Source organism: Phaseolus vulgaris, chromosome 10, assembly GCF_051622355.1.
Source record: "Phaseolus vulgaris cultivar YP4 chromosome 10, ASM5162235v1, whole genome shotgun sequence".
Classification (NCBI taxonomy): Eukaryota; Viridiplantae; Streptophyta; class Magnoliopsida; order Fabales; family Fabaceae; genus Phaseolus; species Phaseolus vulgaris.
Window position 1 is genome coordinate 33941358 of NC_143507.1, and position 18885 is coordinate 33960242.

Below are 18885 nucleotides of genomic sequence, written 5' to 3' on the forward strand. Positions count from 1 at the left end.
TATTTCCTATTTTAATTTCTTTTATATTTTATATTTTAATAATAGTTAAGGCCCAAATAAACCCAATTATAAGAATATTAATTAAAACAATGGATTTATTTATTATTATAGTCCAATAATCTATGATTAAGGCTATTGTGTGTGAATAAATATATGCTCATCAAATACCCCCACACTTATCCTTTTGCACTCCTGGGCAAAACATTCTAAGGTTTAGAAAAAGAAGAAGTAAAAGCAGTGCAAATAACAAATAGCAAATTCTAAGAATGCATAATGACAAACATGATATAATTCAAGAAGTCAAGGAATCAAGAAAAATGTGAATGGAAAATCCTATATTTTAATATACAAGCAGGTAATTGAAGTTAAAGGTTGAATCAAAATTGACAGAACTTCACTGGACACTCTCCAACTCAAGTGTTTAGGGCTTGTATTTACACTCAGCACCCATGTAGACAAACACTACCATATGCTTAGCAAGACTCTAATATTCACAACAATTGAAAAAAACATGCAATCAAAGATCAAGAGGACTTCATAAGGGATGTAATGAGGCTAAGGTAAATGTAGGTAAAAAGTGGGAAAATAGGCTTAAAAACCATAGAAAAACAAAGGAGCAATGAAAGATAGGTCTAAAAACAAGTGTAAGTATTATGACAATTCAACTCTTCTTTTTATTTCAAGATATAATTTTTTTTCATATAATAGACAGTAAATCCAATGTATTAGATGATTCACTCTTATTTTCTTTATTTTGCTTTGCTTTTTTTTTTCTTGTTGTATTCCTTTTTTTTCTACCCTTTAAAACTGAAGAGGTAAATTATGAAAATGAGATACACCCTCACACTTATTCAAAAACCTATTCCCAAATGATTTCAAAGCTCCTTTATCTTCTAAGGTAGGGACAAACATGGTTTTTCTTGTTTTGAGGGTTGCAATGAGGGTTAAAAATAAGAAAAAGGCTATAGGCTCAAGGGGTTAACAAATGGATTATCATAAAGGTAGGCTAATATGGCTAGTGGGTTAATTTAAACAAAGAATGCCTCAATCATATCAATTCATGCATGTAAATCACAGTTGTAAAACAAAGAATCAAGCTAAGTTCTAGAGTATAAGCAAACATGAGTGAAAACACACTAAAAAGAGTATTAAATGATATATCAATTAAGGCTCAAAACTCACTAGGGACATTCTATCACTATGTAAACCACGTTCTTAGCAATTTTTGTAGACAAGGTGCGATTAATCCAAGAAAAAACCATGACATTACATTTCTCCCACGCTTCAAACAATGAATCATGGCGCTCAGGAAAGTTAATACTACCATCAACAAATTTTAATTTTTTCTTCGATAAGAGCGTTCTTCTCATATTTCTACTCCAAAGTGGTAATTATGCTCATTGAGTTGAGGATTAACAAGAATAGCTCCATGATTCTAATTGGGATAAAGGTAATAAGCACTAGAAGGATTTCTAGAAGGATCCTTGGAAGCATTGATCTCAGAAACCTTGGGCTCGGAAACATTGGTCTTGGAAATTGAAGAATCCATGGAAAAGTAGGGACAAACAAGAACAAAAAAATAACAAAAACAATAAGATTAACGGAAAAGAGCACAATGGAAGCAAAATAGGTTTCTCAATCCTCTCTGATACCAAAAAGAAAATGATATTCCCTTCCAAGATTATAGAAGAAATAATTTGTATTCATAATGAATCAATAATGAAAATTGAAATGAATTAAACATCAGGTATTACAGTGCCTGTGTTGGAAAATGAAATATTCATGTGGTTGATGATGACTAACATTTATATCTCAGAACTTTTATTTCAATCAATTTCATTTTACAAAAAACATAGGAAAACTTAAATGCAGAACAAGGAATCGAAATCTAACCATGATAACCGAAATAAACAAAGGTTAGGTAACCGATAATTATTAAAAAGGAAAAAAATAGAATTCCAATAATAGGAAAGCTTTTTGTTTGGCTGTTTCCCTTTTGTTTGTCCTTGGCAAGTGTAATATTTTTTCTACGTAGGTTTTTGTTAGATGTGTGTGTTGAACATAGGCTTTAATGTGTCCAAATCCAAGTAGATTGCTTGAAGACCTTGCTGCTGGTTGAATGTGTATATTTTGTGTAGTTTGAATTTGTTAATCCACTCATAGTTATGATTCAAGGTTGCTTGATTCAAGTTCTTTTGAAAAAGAGATGTTTTCTTAAGAAAGTGGAAAATCAACCTGTTGAAATTTTGATTCAACCGGTTGTTTTACACTTAGAGTATTTTGAAAAGAATTTGAAAAGGCTTGAAATTGGTTGACCTTGCTATCAAGCCAATTCAACCGATTGTTTCGTGTTTTCAATTGGTTGATTTTTTGAAATCCTTAATAGAATTCTTTTAAGTTGATTTAATTTGTTTTAATTGATTTAAAACTGTTTTGGCTCTTGCATTAAATGCTTTTAACAACTGTTAGGAGTATAAATAAGTGGTTATACGCTCTGGTAGTTATTGATTCAAGATAACACTTTCAAAACAGTTTTTCCAAGATTGCTTCAAGCTTTGGATTTTTTTTCTAAGAGTGGAATAGGATTGCATTGTATTCTTTTTACTTCAATCAGAGATTGTACCCAGGTGTACTCATTCCTTTCTCTCTTGACTATTTTATTTTTGTAAAGACTGGTGTTGTGCAGATTCAAAGGTTGTTCTTAAATTTGTGGTGTTTTTCCAAAGGTGGTGTGTGTTCTTTAAGGTTCAAGATCACCACTTTGGTGGGTGTTGTGTAATCAAGGTGTTTTATTCCTTAGTGAATTCTGAGAGGTTTTTTAAGGATTGGATGTAGCTCTTGGTAAAGAGTGAACCAGTATAAACTCTCTGTGTTCATCTCTCTATCCATATTCTCTTTTAAATTTGCTTTCGCTTTGTTTTTAACAGTACTGATAAAAACAACCGATTGTTTCGCAAAAACAACCAATTGATTTTCTAGAATTACATTAAAAACAGATTTGAATTTGGCTGAACTAATTTATACTTCATTGATTCCTCATTGGCTTTCAATCCACCTTTAATATTTGCGAAAATATTTCATAAACAATTCACTCCCCTCTTGTTTAAGGCCTACATTTATAACAATTGGCATCAAGAGCTAAGTTCTTGAAAGTCATTCAAGTTTTCGATCCTAAAATCTTTTTCATGGCTGAAAAACTACCCTTTGGGAAGGGTGCTTCAATTAATAGGTCACCTCTATTTTGTGGTTTGAATTATCAGTTTTGGAAAGTAAGAATGAAGATCTTTGTGGAATCAATAGATAGAGGAATTTGGGATGCCATTGGAAATGGACCTTTTATTCCAAAATCTGAAAAAGATAATGTTTCTATTGAAAAACCTTTGTCCGAATGGACTGAGTCTGAAAGCAAAAAGGTTAAGTTTGATTGCATTGCTAAGAACATCATAACATTTGCTCTAAATTCTAATGAGTTTTTCAAGGTATCACAGTGTACTTCAGCAAAAGAAATGTGGGATATTCTTGAAGTTACTCATGAAGGAATAAATGATGTAAAGAGAGCAAGAAGGCATGCCCTTATCTAGGAGTATGAGATGTTCAGAACGCAAAAAGGGGAGACCGTTGTTGATGTTCAAAAGAGGTTCACTCATATTGTCAACCATCTCATCAGCCTAGGAAAAACCTTTGAAAGGGAGGAACTCAATATCAAGATCCTCAAGTATTTAAACAGATCTTGGCAGCCCAAAGTCACAGCCATCTCTAAATCTAAAGATTTAACAACCTTGACAACAACTTCCTTTTTTGGAAAGCTTAGGGAACATGAATTGTAGATGAATAGGCTGAATGATCAAGATCATGAAGAGAAGCATGTAAGAAGCATTGCTTTGAAGGTTGGTGGTCACAAAAACTGTCAGGAATCAAGTGAGGATAGTGATGTGATTCCAATAGCCACATAGAACAAGATTCTTGACACTTTGAGGAATCACCTTGAGCTGGAAAATGTAGAGGCACTTTCTTAGAAGTTGGATCATGGTTCTAAAATCAAGAACTCACCAATAACAAGTACCAAATCCCAAACTCATTTGGATGAACCAAATATTGTCAAATTGAATCAACAAAGGAGAATGAAAAGAAGAGACCGAACAGAATTGAATTAAAAACAAAAGTACCGAACAGAATTAAGAAGCAAACAGAAAATAGGTGCTGGAAAATTAAAGGAACCAAAACAAAAACAACTCAAAACTCAAGGCTACATGAACAAATTGAAGAAGAAGAAAGGAAGGAGAAGAGAATGCTCATGAAGATGGAGGAATGGTTGGATGATCACGCCACTAGAAGAATGGATGCTCCTAGATGAGTGTGCAAGCCGCCACTTGAGGAAACCATGGTCCTTCAAGATAAGACTAGAGTAGAAGCTCAAAAGCTCTCCAAATGCTCACTCCAATTTTGAGTATAGTTTCTTTAGATAAAATCAAATCTGAATTTTACAAAGGAAGCACCTCTATTTATAGCCTAAGGTGCTGAAAAATAGGTGGGAAATTTCAAATAAACAAGTCACATGGGAGGTGTGACCTTTTTCTACTATGACACCTCCCAAAAACTACACCTACACCTATCTACTAATACACCCCCCTAAAGGTTCTATTTAAAACCTAAAAGATGCTATAACAAAAGAGGTTTCTAAGGTTTCCCTCTAAGCACCTTCAACTAAAGACACTACAAAAAGAGAAAATAAATGTCCTCTTGCTCCCAAGGCTTTGAACATGCTTTTTGTAATCCTTTGAGGTGGACTTTGACCTCCATGGGCATCCTCCATTTGTGCCTCCACCTCTTCTTGAGCTTGATGAGTGGCCTCCATGTTCTCTTGGGCTTGATCTCCATCATACTCCCCGAGTTGGAGAGAATTCGACCACGAATTCTGGAGACCTATAGAAAAAGGAGTTAGATCGCTGACATTAAAAGTATGACTACCTAAGAATGTATCAGGCATATCTAACTCATAAGCATTGTCATTAATCCTCTTGAGGACTTGGAAAGGTCCATCCCCTCGAGGCATTAGTTTGGACTTCCTTTGAGTAGGAAAACGATCCTTCCTCAAGTGAAGCCAAACCCAATCGCCCTCATCAAACAACAATGCTTTTCTCCTCTTATTGGCAAGTTCAGCATACTTGCCAACCTTCTTCTCAATTCTCTTCTTGATGTCTTTATGCAAAGTTTTCACAAAAGAAGCCTTTTCATCCCCATCTTTGCACAAGACATCGTCAAGAAGGGGAATAGGAAGAAGATCAAGAGGTGTTAGGGGATTAAACCCATAGACCACCTCAAAAGGAGAATGGGAGGTGGTAGAATTTACTACTCGGTTATATGCAAACTCAACATGGGGTAGTAAATTCTCCCACACTCTAGGATTCCCCGAAATAAAGCATCTCAATAGTTGTCCCAAAGTTCTATTTACCACCTCGGTTTGACCATCGGTTTGTGGGTGGCAAGTGGTAGAAAATAAAAGCTTAGTTCCAAGCTTGCCCCACAAGGTCTTCCAAAAGTGACTCAAGAACTTAGGATCTCTATCGGACACTATAGACCTAGGAATCCCATGCAAGCGAACCACTTCTTGGAAGAAGAGGTTTGCAATGTGGCATGCATCATCCACTTTGTGGCAAGGAATAAAGTGAGCCATTTTTGAAAAACGATCCACTACCACAAAAATGGAGTCCTTTCCCTTTGATGTCTTGGGTAAGCCTAAGATGAAATCCATAGATATATCTACCCAAGGCATTGAAGGGATAGGAAGAGGAGTATAAAGACCATGGGGATGCATTTTAGATTTAGCTTTGCGGCAAGCTATGCATTTATCACACAAACTATGAACATGTTTATGCATATGAGGCCAAAAGAAATGTTCATGCAACACATCCAAAGTTTTAGCAACCCCAAAATGTCCCATTAAGCCCCCCTCATGAGCTTCTCTAACAAGAGATAATCTAATAGAGCATTGGGGAACACAAAGACGTTTTCCTTTAAAAAGAAAGCCATCTTGAATAAAAAAATCTTTGTGTCCTCCCTTAAGACACTCTTGATAGAGGAGAGAAAAATCAAGGTCATCATGATAAAGTTCCTTAATGTGATCAAAACCAAGATATTGAGAGGTTAAAAGATTTAGCAAGGTGTATCTTCTAGAAAGAGCATCCGCCACAATATTTATTTTGCCTTGCTTGTGTTTGATCACATAAGGAAATTGCTCAATGAATTCCACCCACTTAGCATGCCTCTTGTTAAGTTTGTTTTGGCTTTTCAAATATTTAAGAGATTCATGATCACTATGTATCACAAACTCTTTGGGAAAAAGATAGTGTTGCCAAGTAAACAAAGCCCTAACAAGTGCATATAATTCCTTATCATAGGTGGAATAGTTGAGATGACTTCCCTTCAATTTCTCACTAAAATAGGCTATGGGGTGGCCCTCTTGAAGGAGAACAGCCCCAATACCTATGCTTGAAGCATCACACTCAATCTCAAATGTCTTAGTGAAATTAGGAAGGGCCAAGATGGGAGCATTAGTCAATTTTTCTTTCAAAGTATCAAAAGCATTTTGTTGTGCTTCTCCCCAATGAAAGACCACATCCTTTTTCACTATGTCATTGAGTGGTGCGGCAATGGTACCAAAGTTTGGGACAAATCTTCTATAGAAAGAAGCAAGCCCATGAAAACTTCGGACCTCATTCAAAGATTTCGGTGTAGGCCACTTTTGAATGGCCACCACCTTGGTTTTGTCCACATGGACCCCTTTACAACTCACAACAAACCCTAGGAATTCTATATGATCAAGAGCAAACATACATTTAGCAAGGTTAGCATACAAATGTTCCTTCCTAAGGGTTTCCAAAACTTGCCTAACATGCAACCTATGGTCATTCAAAGATAAGCTATAAATGAGAATGTCATCAAAGTAAACCACAACAAACTTACCAATGAAAGGTCTAAGAACATGATGCATGAGGCGCATGAAGGTACTTGGTGCATTAGTTAAACCAAAAGGCATAACTAACCACTCATATAAACCAAAGTTGGTCTTAAAAGCCGTCTTCCATTCATCACCCGGTTTGATACGGATTTGATTGTAGCCGCTTTTAAGATCAATCTTTGAAAAGATTTTTGAACCATGTAATTCATCCAACAAATCATCTAATCTAGGTATGGGATGCCTATACTTAATGGTTATGTTATTTATGGCCCTACAATCCGAACACATTCGCCATGTGCCATCCTTTTTTGGCACTAAGATGATAGGCATAGCACAAGGACTTATGCTATCTTGCACCCACCCTTTTTCAATCAAAGCCTCAACTTGTTGGCGAATTTCCTTGGTTTCACTTGGATTGGTCCTATATGCGGGACGATTTGGTAAAGAAGAGCCCGATATCAAATCAATTTGGTGCTCAATCCCTCTCAAAGGTGGAAGGCCATTTGGAGGATCTTGAAACACATCTTTGAACTCTTCTACCAAATTTTCCAAGCAATGAGGACTATCAACAAGTGTTTCTATGCTAAGAGTTCTAGGGATGGCTAAAAAAAGAGGATGATGAGCCACTATTTCCCTTTCAATGTCACGCCTAGACACAAGGAGTGTAGGCTTAGAACTCTTATCTTTTTTATCTTTTTTATCTTTTTCACTCTCCCTCTTTTTCTTCATGATAACTTGGTCCTCATGGACTTCTCTTGGAGAGAGAGATTTTAAAGTAACCTTGTGACCATGGAATTCAAAAGATAATTTGTTGGTAAAGCCATCATGTAAAACTTTTCTATCAAATTGCCAAGGCCTTCCCAAAAGAACATGAGTGGCTTCCATGGGCACAACATCACATAATACCTCATCTTTGTATTTTCCAATGGAGAAATGGATGAGGACTTGTTTATTAACAATTATTTCTCCTACTTCACTAAGCCATTGTAATTTGTAGGGCTTTGTATGAGAGATAGTAGGCAATCCAAGCTTATCTACTACTCTTGTACTAGCCACATTTGCACAACTACCCCCATCCACTATCAAGGAACAAATGTTGTTTTGAATAAGACATCTTGTATGGAAAATATTTTCCCTTTGACTTTCATCAAAAGGTTGTGAAACTTGTCCAAGAAGTCTTCTCACAACTAACAAGTCCCCTTCAAGTGGACATTCACTCTCTTCCTCACTAGATGCATGAGAATGCAATGAATGCTTTGAAGAATCCGAATCATGCTCACTAACTACAATGCCCTCATGCATGTACATACTTCGTTTTGAAGGACAATTTGCAGCAATATGACCATAACCCATACATTTAAAGCATTTAGTGTTAGATGTTCTAGTGGGAGACTTAGGTCTAGATGTTGATGGCTTAGATTCCTTGGGTTTGAAAGAAGAATCTTTGGAAGGATGTTTTGAAAAAGAAGTTTTGTTTCTCCAAGACTTGGAGTAGTATCCATTATTGGAAGCATTTTTAAAAGAGTTTTTCTTAGCAAGTTGGGCTTCCACCTTCATTGCAAGATGAACTAAAGAGCCCAATGATGAATACTCTTGTAACTCAACAATGTCTTGGATATCCTTCCTAAGACCACTCACAAACCTAGCAACCATGGCTTCTTCACTTTCTTCTAATTCAATTTTAAGCACAAGCGTCTCAAGCTCCTTATAATATTCATCCACATTTAGCGTGCCTTGTTGAAACCGTTGGAGTCTCAACATGAGGTCTTTCCTAAAATGTGGGGGCACAAACCTAGCGCGCATATGATCCTTTAAAGAGTTCCAAGAGTCCACGGGAGGACCCTTGTGATAGATAATGTCCTTTACAATCCCATGCCACCATTTCATGGCATAATCACTAAACTCTAGGGTGGCTAGCTTGAGCTTATGCTCATCTTGGATCTCATGGATCTCAAAAATTTGTTCACACTTAGCCTCCCAATCTAAATACACATTTGGATCACTAGAACCATTAAAACAAGGTAGTTTGACCGAAGGAAGCTTGGACTTTGCATCATGGTAGAAGCCATTGCCGTAGTGAATTCTTTCCCCTTGGTGATGATGTCTTTGTCCATGGACTTGGGGTGGAGGTCTCCTTCTCCTATGCTCATCTTCACGGCCAACATCATTTGAAGAAGCTCTTGAAGATGGTCTATGAGAATGATGTCCATCATGGATAGAAGGAGATGGTCTAGTTTGTTTGACCTCCATCTTTTGCAATTTCTCTTCCAACCTTCTAATTGTTCTTTGAGCTTCATGTAATTCACCAAGAATTGAAGCTTTGGAAGGAGAATTCTGCTTGGAGGATGCATCACTTGAAGATCCAGCCATTTGTAATTAAAAAACAGCAAACACACAAAACAGCAAACAAGTTAAAAATTAGCAAAAACAGTGAGCTTTCCAATTGAAACTGCCGAAGTGAATTTAAGGCTGAAAAGATATCACTCTCAAAGAAATAATGTTCTTGCACCAATCTGATCTTGAGGCCTTGGAATCCTCAAATGAAATATGTCAAAGCAAGCACACCAATCTTAAGAGCAAACCACCACAAAACCAATGAAACAATAAAGACAAACAAGAAAAGGTATAAGCAAGGAAAGGTAATTGCAAAAGGAAAACTATGTGTAAGACAAACTCAAAGAGTAAGAATGAAAGACAATCAAGAAAATAAAGAACTCAATGAGAAAAGTAGGCACACAAAAAAAAAACCTAAGGAAAAGCACTAGAGTAGATGAAGAAAACAAAAAAAAATTTAGCTACTGGAAATTTTTTTTTAATGCAAACTGTGTTTGATATTCACTGATTTAACTGGAACGTTGTAGAGCGAACTGGATTATGAAATTTATACCACAGAAACTTCAAGATGTTAACTCAAAAATGGCACTGGAATCAATTAAAAACAGTAAGCCAATTGAGAGAAATAAATTTTTTAAAATCACTGCCAGATTACCGTATTTTTTTCGGCAGGAATGTACACTTTTTTTATTTTATTTATCATTTTTTGTGTACTTCATATTTTTGAATGATTCTTTTTTCTATTCTTTTCTAACACTTTGAATATCTCAAATCCAGAATTTCAGAATTTTACAGTACGTAAATCAATTGCAATAAGGAAAAACAGTAAGCACTTTTTTCAGAAACAGAGGAATCCTAATAGGAATAAAAAAACAGGAAGATGAACTAGCAAAGACATAATAGAAAATGATGTATTGGAACTTGTATAGGTCTAGAATACAAGTATGAACTCAATGCTAAAAAGAAAATGCTCAAAGGATCAACATCAATTCAGAAAAAATATATGACACCAAAGCAAGAAACAATCAAAACAATAAAAGTACTACTAGAAGTAATGACATATATGGAATAACATGACTAAGACAAAACTTAACAAGATTCAAAAATTAAAAGACACAACACAAATTGTAACAAGTGGAAGGAAGCTTAAGGTAAACTCTAGGAAGGATAATGCCATTCCAAAAGAGCAACCATACTCATAAGAATTATGAGTGCCATAAACCTTTCCACAAACACTTGGAGCAAAAGAAAAACAGCAAGAATACTCAATTAAAATTCTAAAACAGAAACTTAAATTGCAAGAAAAATTAAAGAGCTCTTGAAATAAAGTGCACACAACTCAACAATTAAACAAGAATGAACCTAAGACTCATGATACCACATGATGTGATTCCAATAGCCACATAGAACAAGATTCTTGACACTTTGAGGAATCACCTTGAGCTGGAAAATGTAGAGGCACTTTCTTAGAAGTTGGATCATGGTTCTAAAATCAAGAACTCACCAATAACAAGTACCAAATCCCAAACTCATTTGGATGAACCAAATATTGTCAAATTGAATCAACAAAGGAGAATGAAAAGAAGAGACCGAACAGAATTGAATTAAAAACAAAAGTACCGAACAGAATTAAGAAGCAAACAGAAAATAGGTGCTGGAAAATTAAAGGAACCAAAACAAAAACAACTCAAAACTCAAGGCTACATGAACAAATTGAAGAAGAAGAAAGGAAGGAGAAGAGAATGCTCATGAAGATGGAGGAATGGTTGGATGATCACGCCACTAGAAGAATGGATGCTCCTAGATGAGTGTGCAAGCCGCCACTTGAGGAAACCATGGTCCTTCAAGATAAGACTAGAGTAGAAGCTCAAAAGCTCTCCAAATGCTCACTCCAATTTTGAGTATAGTTTCTTTAGATAAAATCAAATCTGAATTTTACAAAGGAAGCACCTCTATTTATAGCCTAAGGTGCTGAAAAATAGGTGGGAAATTTCAAATAAACTCATTTGAAATTCCCACCAAAAACAAGTCACATGGGAGGTGTGACCTTTTTCTACTATGACACCTCCCAAAAACTACACCTACACCTATCTACTAATACACCCCCCTAAAGGTTCTATTTAAAACCTAAAAGATGCTATAACAAAAGAGGTTTCTAAGGTTTCCCTCTAAGCACCTTCAACTAAAGACACTACAAAAAGAGAAAATAAATGTCCTCTTGCTCCCAAGGCTTTGAACATGCTTTTTGTAATCCTTTGAGGTGGACTTTGACCTCCATGGGCATCCTCCATTTGTGCCTCCACCTCTTCTTGAGCTTGATGAGTGGCCTCCATGTTCTCTTGGGCTTGATCTCCATCAGATAGTGATGGAGAAACTCTTAGTTTGCTGACCAGAAAATTCAGCAAATTCTTGAAGGAAAACAACAAGAATCAATCCTCCAACAGGTATAACAACAAGAAACTCAATGATTTTAATGCTAACAATTATACATGCTTTGGATGTGGTAAACAGGGCCATATAAAAGCTTATTGCCCAAAAAATGAAAGCAAGGAGAAAGGACAAGGCAAGAAGTTTGAAAAGAAGGGCAAATCTAAAAGAGCCTACATTGCTTGGCAAGACAATGATGTTTCTTCCTCAAGCTCATCATCCAATGGAGATGAAGAGGCAAATATTTGCTTGATGGCTAAAGAAGAATCTGACACAAGTAATGTAAGTTCCAGCACCTCAATCAATGTTGAAAATTACAACCAACTTCTTGATGCATTTAAAGAAACTCATGAAAAAGCTAATAAGCTGGCCCTTTTGAACAACCACTTGAAAGGCATGAATAATTGGTTGGAAAATAGAGTCAAAGAATTGGAAGAAGAGCTGAATAATTCAAAAAATGATTTTGAAAATCTGGAATTGATTTACAAAAACTCTTCTTGCAAATATGACTCATGTTTTTGTGAAAACTGTGAATCTCTTCAAAGGAAGGTTCACTATCTTGTGAAAATTGTGGATAAACTTTCAAAAGGCCAATCAAAATTTGAAACAACTCTTGCATCTCAAAAATGTGTTTTTGGAAAATCTGGATTGGGTTTTAATCCACATAGCAAGAAGAGATCTATTTCAAAGCCTTTTTCAAGTTTTTTTGAAAAACAACCGATTGAAAAGTCGAAACAATCGGTTGTTTCATGATTTTACTGTATGAAGAAGGGCCACTCTTTTAGATTCTGCAGAGTTAGGAATTTTTTTGTTCCCTAAGGTATTTTGAAATGGGTTCCTAAGGTTTATAAGGTTCTTAAGGTTCCTAATTATCCAATTGATGCTCATGGACCCAAATTTAAAAGGGGACAAAATCTTTCTTCTTGATCTTGTCTCTTGTAGGGTCCTTTGGTGGAAAATCAGCATATGTGGTACCTGTAAAGTGGTTGTTATAAGCACATGACAAGGGATAAAAAAAAAAGTTTGTCAATCTTCTCCTCAAGCAAGAAGGTCATGTGACTTATGGAGACAACAACAAAGAAAAGATTATTGGAAGAGACACCATTGGTGACAAGAACACCTTCTTGTTTCATGATGTGCTATTTGTGGAAGGACTCAAGAATAGTCTCCCTAGCATTATCCCGATGTGTGACAAAGGTTATCAAGTAACCTTCAAGCCCAACACTTGTGAGATACGACTACTTAATTCACAGGAAGTATTGTTGATTGGTAAAAGGGTCAACAATGTTTATCTTCTTGATATCTCATATTCTGCATCTATTGGCTGCCTTCTAACCAAACATGAGGAATCATGGCTATGGAATAGAAGGATAGCACACATCCACATGCATCATCTAAATAAGTTGGTCTCTAAAGACCTTGTGATAGGTTTATCCAATCTCAAGTTTGAGAAAGACCATATATGTGAAGCATGTCAAAAGGGGAAGCAAATCAAACATTCTTTCAAACTAAAAAATGTAGTTTCTACTTCAAAACCTCTTTTACTGATACAAATGGATTTATTTGGTCCTTCAAGAACCATGAGTCTTGGTGGAAAATACTATGCTCTTGTTATAGTTGATGATTTCTCTAGGTTCATGATGTAAGAGGGCCAAGCACCAACCCAAAAGAGAGCCAAACATTAAGACATATTGGGCCAAATACAAGGGCCATGGCTAAGAGGCTTGATGAGGATTGGAACACTGCCACTGATGGTAGAGAAACTTACCTCTACATGTTCCAAGAGGTCCAAAATCAAGTGTAGCATAGTCTTTAAATTCTTGTCAAAGTAGTATAAGAATTTTCTTTTGTAAAATTGTTTAATTTGTAATTAGGATGAATTTTGGCTCCTAAAAACCAACCTAAGTTAGATTAGGGTTTCTAGAAACTCCTAATCTAACTAAGGCCGATCACTTTAGGCCTAAAAGCATCACATGAGACACACCATGTCACGCTTGTCATGTGTGCTTGCATTTGGCGTCAACTTCATTTCATTTGGCTTGAATTTCCTTTCCATTTGGCTATTCATTTTCGGTCCTCCTTAGGCTATAAAAGGAGGAGCCTACCTCATGTTTTGACAAGATTAATTGAATAGTGAAATGCTGCCAAAATTGTGTCATTCTCACTCCTTGCCTAAACTCTCTTAGGAATAGGCTTTTAATCTTCAAACCTTCACCTACAAAGGGAGTTGGCCGAACCACTCCTACTCTTCCTACTTCTCATGCACCTCCAAGGCTATCACAACTCTTAGGAGAGCCTTGTTCCACCATCAATCCATGGAGCTTCTGCATTCATCAACAAAAACCGCAAGAAAGGAGACACAAATCCATCATTTGGTATCATGAGCTATGGTTCTACAAGAGCTAAGTGTCTTCTTTCATTTTAATTTGTGTGTTCTTCTTGTTTCTGTGTTGTTCTTCATTTCTCCACAATGTCTTGCTGTTTTTTTAATTTTCGTTTTGAATTGGTGTGTTGTTTGGAAATTCCAATCGGTGCATCTTGTTCAATTATTCTTGAGCAATCCTTGTGCAATTTTGTGTAGGATTCCATATAGTTTGTGTTGCTGTTTTGAGTTTAGGTTGTTTGAGTCTTGTTTGAAATTTTATTCGGTTCATATGATATGTCTTGAGTCATTTTATTTTCTGAATCCTATGATGTTTTGTCTAGTCATGTATTTCCTAATTTGTCATCAAATCCTTGTTCTGCTGAATTTGTTGATAATTTTGGTTTCTTGATTTGATTTGAGTCCAGAATTATATTTCTGTGTTTGTTGAACCTTTGGTGCATTTTTATTTTAGTTTGAGTTCATATTTGTATGCTAGTTCCATACAAATTCATATACATCTACTCCATTGTGTTTTTGAAGTTTCTTATTCTGTTTTTAAATTCTGAAAATCTGGATTAATACAGTTTGATGTGTTAGAAAATCAAGAAAAAAAGAATCAGATGAAAAGACAAAATAGAAAAAAAAATGATAAATAAAATAAGAAAAGAGTGCATTCTGGCGCCAAAATATACGGTAGTTGGACAGTGATTTTGAAAACTTTATCACAATTATTTGGTGCATGTTTGTGTGATTCCAACGCCAAAAGTTTGCTAAGACATTGAATTGTTTTTGGTTAAATTTTTAGAAGCAAATTCAAAATAGCCAGCTCAGCATAAATATTTTAAGTCACGCTTTCTTAACCTTAATTTTCTAGTAGTTCTGTTTTGGTTTTTCAAATCAATTCTAGTGCCTTTCTTTAGGTTCCTTTTGTGTGTCATTCTTTATTGAGTGCCTATTTTTTATTTGCTTGTCCAATATCATTCTAAACTCTTTCTAAGTTGTGTCACATAATTCAAATCCATTTGATGTGGTACTGTTTTAAAATTTAATTTGTTTCTTGCTTTCTTTTCTTGACCTCTTAATTGTTGGTGGATAAAATTCAATTGGTGCTTGATAAGTGGAATTGACTTTGTGGTGAGTCTATCTCTACTTAGTAGGTACTGTTTTGGAGAATTTAATTGTCTATTCCATAAGAGGTTAAGGCAAGGAGCAGCAGCAAACACAAATACAAATACCAAACACAAACACTTTGAAGGACACAACAAAGAAGAGCAATTACAAGCCAAGGAGTGCATAGTATAGAAATCTGAAATTTAATTTGTGTAATTCAATTTCTTTGTAATTCTTTGATTTGTAATTACATTCAACCTTTGTTTAATTAGTGGATTAATTAATCACGCGTAGACGGTGAGTGTGTCTTCAAAGGCTCAAAGTGTCTAGAAGCCTCACCTAGGAAACGTCTAGTTTAAAACTTTGTAGATTAGCAATCTTTAATTGTGCTTAGCTAGTTTGCTTTACGTTAATTACTTGTATAGCTTTGCTTAATCGTTTACGGTAATTACTTGTTTAGCTTTGATTAATTGCTTTTTTTGTTAATTGCTTTGCATTGTTTTTTTTTTCCTTTGCATAAAATTTGAGTTTTCATTCCTCATTGTGATCTAAGTAATTTACTTAGAAAAAGAATTGTGTGAAGTTTTTGAGGGATAGGTTTTGGCAAGGAAAGACTTGGTACTTAAGAAGTCCTAGTGACTCACCTCTCTTTCCTGGAAAGCTACCTTCACTACTTTCCTCTTCTTTCTTGAAGTAAAATACTTTTAAACACAAATCTTTAGTCATGTCAACTCATTCTTCTAAATCTAATGAAAATGATATAAAGTCCATCAAATCTCTTATAAAACAATTAGCCAAGGACTTTCAATCACTCTCATATAGACAATTGGAGCATGAAGCCCAAATCAAGGAGTTGAGAATGACTAAAGAAAAGGATGAGATTTCTAAAAAAAAAAAACATTCTCATGCATCTAGTTCTAAAGATCATGATTCTTTAGGGGAGGAAAGCCGTAGGATAAATGAGTATCATCAACCACCCCTAGAAGAACTAGAAGAGATAGATGAGAACAAGAGAGCCCAAGAGAGGTTAGGGTAGACCTACCCCATTTCCATGGAAAAGAAAACATAGAAGTCTATTTAGATTGGGAAATGAAGGTAGAACAATTATTTGTTTGCCATAGAGTGAGTGAGGAAAGAAAATTACCCCTAGCCACTCTTAGTTTCCAAGGGAACGCTATGTATTGGTGGACATCTTTAGAAAGAGATAGGCGTCTTCATAGGGAGCCTCCCATAGAGTATTGCAATGACCTTAGGGGAGCCCTAAGGCGCCGCCATATACCCTCCTACTATAATAGGGATTTGATGGACAAGCTCCAAAGACTCCAACAAAGAACAATGAGTGTAGAGGAGTATAGGCAAAAGATGGAGCTTTATATGATGAGAGCCTCCATTAGGGAGAATGAGTCCACCACCATAGCTAGATTCCTAAGTGGGCTAAATCTTGAGATAAGAGATAGGGTTGAACTTTTACCTTATCAAGACTTGAATGAATTGGTTCAACTTTGTATCAAAGTTGAACAACAAAACTTAAGGAAAACTTCAAGTCAAAGGGTAGGTTCATATCCTAACTCCTATCCAAAAAGAGATTTCAAAAGGGAGAGTAGTACATCTAAAGAAAAACCAAAAGAGACTACCAAACCCTTAGGCAAAGATACCCTCACTCCACCCATTCGCACTAGGGATGTCAAATGTTTTAAATGCTTTAGAAGAGGACATGTGCAAGCACAGTGTCCAAACCAAAGAACCTTGTTTTTGAAAGGAATAGATGAATATACTAGTTGTGAAGACGAACCTAGTGAGAAAGAAGAGGAAGTGGGAGATGATGAGAGAGTGTATCCTTTAGAGGGGGAATTATTGATGATTAGAAGAACCCTCAACAATCAACCTAGTGCAACCATGGAAACACAAAGAGAGAACATCTTTCACACAAGATGTAAAGTTTTAGAAAACATATGTTCTCTCATTGTGGATAGTGGCTCATGCTGCAATTGTTGTAGCACTAGGATGGTTGAAAAATTAAATCTACAAGTAGTTCCTCACCCTAAACCATACAAGCTTCAATGGATAAATGAAGATGGGGAACTAGCTGTGGATAAACAAGTGAAAGTCAAGTTCTCTATAGGTAACTACAAAGACAATGTTTTATATGATGTAGTACCTATGGAAGCTTGCCACATCTTATTAGGTAGACCATGACAATTTGATAAGAAAACCATGCATAATGGTCTAACTAATGAGATTACCTTCACGCACAAAGAAAAGAGGTTTGTACTTAATCCTTTACCACACTCCCAAGTGGTAAGAGATCAAATACAAATGAAACATAAAAGGGATGAGGAGAAAATAAAACAAAAACAGAAAAAGAGAAAATCCTTAGGGATCAAAAGGCGTGGGAGAAGAGTGTTCCTTCCCACAAGGTCATTCAACAAGATAAAACATTTGAAAATACCTTTGAAAATATGCTTCTTGTTGAACAACCTAGCCTTATCTTTTGTAAAGGAACACTTACCACAAACCTTGAGACTATGATTCTACCTCCTCAAGTTGAAAATGTTTTAAGTGAATTTGATGATATATTCTCTAAAGAGGGACCCATAGGACTTCCTCCTTTTAGAGGTATAGAACATCAAATTGACTTGATTCCGAGGGCAAGCCTACCAAATAGGCCAACATATCGAACTAACCCCGAGGAAACAAAGGAGATAGAGTCTCAAGTCCAATACCACCTCACATTCTCCTTTTGAGGTTGTCTATGGGTTTAATCCCTTAACGCCTCTTGATCTTCTTCCTATTCCCCTTTTTGAAGATGTCTTGTGCAAAGATGGGGATGAAAAAGCTTCTTTTGTGAAAACTTTGCATAAAGACATCAAGAAGAGAATTGAGAAGAAGGTTGGCAAGTATGCTGAACTTGCCAATAAAAGGAGAAAAGCATTGTTGTTTGATGAGGGAGATTGGGTTTGGCTTCACTTGAGGAAGGATCGTTTTCCTACTCAAAGGAAGTCCAAACTAATGCCTCGAAGGGATGGACCTTTCCAAATCCTCAAGAGGATTAATGACAATGCTTATGAGTTAGATATGCCTGATACATTCTTAGGTAATCATACTTTTAATGTCAGCGATCTAACTCCTTTTTCTGTAGGTCTCCAGAATTCGTGGTCGAATTCTCTCCAACTCGGGGAGTATGATGGAGATCAAGCTCAAGTGGACATGGAGGCCAATCATCAAGAGCAAGAAGAGGTTGAGGACGGCCATGGAGGTCAAAACCCACCTCAAAGGCTTACAAGAAGCATGTTCAAAGCTTTAGGAGCTAGGGGACGTTTATTTTCTCTTTTTGCAATTTCTTTGGTTGAAGGTGCTTAGAGGGAAACATTAGAAACCTCTATTGTTAAAGCATCTTTTAGTCTTTAGTTAGGAGTCTTAGGAAGGGGGGTGCGTTAGTAGATAGGTGTAGGAGTAAATAAGGAGGTGCCAAAGTGAGAGAAGAGATCACACCTTCCTCATAACTTGGTTTAGGCGCCACTTTCATTTGAATTTGGGGGGAGTTTTTGAATTTATTTAGCTTGCATTTCAGCACCTCTAGGCTATAAATTAAGGTGCTGCCCTTGTACATTTCAGATTTGAATTTAGACTAAAGAAACTATACTCAATTTTTGAGAGAGCATTGGAGAGCTTTGTGCCTTCTTCACTAGTC

The 18885-nt window shown here is 36.0% G+C and overlaps 1 pseudogene; it reads left to right on the top strand.

Moving 5' to 3' along the window:
* Positions 1-16283: 16283 nt before the first annotated feature.
* On the top strand, positions 16284-17715 carry LOC150024744 (uncharacterized; annotated as a pseudogene).
* Positions 17716-18885: the final 1170 nt, after the last annotated feature.